The sequence below is a fragment of the Rhinopithecus roxellana genome, chromosome 9 (assembly GCF_007565055.1).
Source record: "Rhinopithecus roxellana isolate Shanxi Qingling chromosome 9, ASM756505v1, whole genome shotgun sequence".
Taxonomy (NCBI): domain Eukaryota; kingdom Metazoa; phylum Chordata; class Mammalia; order Primates; family Cercopithecidae; genus Rhinopithecus; species Rhinopithecus roxellana.
This window is the reverse complement of record NC_044557.1, coordinates 116,644,566-116,646,375: the sequence shown is the minus strand read 5'-3', so window position 1 is coordinate 116,646,375 and position 1,810 is coordinate 116,644,566.

Genomic DNA, 1,810 nt, shown 5'->3' with positions numbered 1-1,810 from the left:
AGTTCTCATCAAATCTGTCTAGAATGTAAAGAAGTTCCTCAGGTGGGTAAATATGAGGGCTATTAAAGAAAGTTCTGAGGTGCAGGGAGACGGGAGAGGTAGCCCAGTCGGCCTAAAGAGCGGGGATGGCTGTGTAAGAGCAGGAAGAAAGGGAAATGCAAAACCAACAATTCTTTGCTAGAGAAGGATTGGAGGCAGTGAGGATAGAGTGGGTGAGATTGATAGTATGCTGGAGGTAACTAGGGAGAGGTAGAGAGTGGCATAAGAATGGGAATGAGAATCAGAGTGAGTATAAAAGTAAAGAATAGAACTTCATCAGGGTGGAAGTATTGGAGGGTGCCTTGTCAGCAAAGATCATCTATCCACTCCAAGAGGGAGTCAAGAGTGGTAGTTTGGGGATAGCCCCAGGAGATATCAGCTGTGATGTCTTGGAGAAACAATGTAAACTGGCAGTGTAAACGAGCAGGTCATTTATGAGTTGTTGAGAATGGTGAATAGGAGTATGACTAGACAGAAGATAGTAGGGATGACAAGTTTTTGGGGCACAGTCCAAGTAGTGGGGGTGACTGTGTAAAGCCCTGTTGCAAAGAGTAGGCTAAGGATGGATAGACCTAATAGAATGAAGGGATGTATTAGGCTCATAAGGGTTATTATTGTTCTTCAGAAATGCCAGTGAGTTTAAGGGAAGTAGGGGAGAGTACTTGCAACTTCCAGGAGGAAGAGGAGATATCAGGCTGACTGGCTGATGGACACAACTTTTTTCTGGAACGGTTAACCCAATGGGGAGGGTCCTGCAGGCAGACGGTGGTTGAGGTACTGTAGATGACTAAGTAGGGTCCAGTCCATTGAGGTTGTAGTTTGAGGGGTCAGATTCTTAATAAGAACTGATCATCCAGCTAGGGTGTCTTCATATGGCTGGGAGTCTGGAGTAGGCAAGAGAAGATTACCAGCCCAGTGAATTTCCTGTCTAGGCTGCTGGAGGACTGGAAGATAGTCACCTAGAGGGCTGGTGTCTGGGATGAGGTTGGGGCTGAGTAAGAAAGTGCATCCATATAAAAGTTCAAATGGACTGTACCCTGTAGCATCTCAAGGACAGGCTCTAATTCTGAGAAGGGAACGAGATAAAAGTACTGTCCAGTCCTTTTTAAGTTGAAGGCTGAGCTTGATGAGGTGTGTCTTTAAAAGACCATTAGTCTGCTCTACCTTTCCTGAAGATTAAGAGTGGTAAGGGGTATGAAGGTTCCACTGAATACCAAGAGCCTGAGAAACTGCTTGGGTGATTTGACTAATAAAGGCCAGTCTGTTAATCGGACTGTATAGAGGTGGGAAGGCCATACTGAGGAATTATGTCTGACAGAAGGGAATAAATGACTGCAGTGGCCTTCTCAGACCCTGTGTAAAAGTCCTCTATCCATCCAGTGAAAGTGTCTACCCAGACCAAGAGGTATTTTTAGTTTCCTGACTTGAGGCATGTGAGTCAAGTCAATTTGACAGTCCTGGGTGGGGGCAAATCCCTGAGCTTGATGTGTAGGGAAGGGAGGGGGCCTGAACAATCCCTGAGGAGTAGCAGAATAGCACATGGAACACTGAGAAGTGATTTCCTTAAGGATAGATTTCCACAATGTAAAGGAAATGAGAGGTTCTAAGAGGCGGGCTAGTGGCTTGTAACCTACATGGAAGAGGTTATGAAATGACAATATAATAGAATGGGCCTGTGAGGCTGGAAGGAGATATTTTCCTTGATCCAAGAACCACTTGCCTTGTGTAGGAAGAGATCGATAGGTGGAAGTTTCAGTGGGAGAGTAGGTGG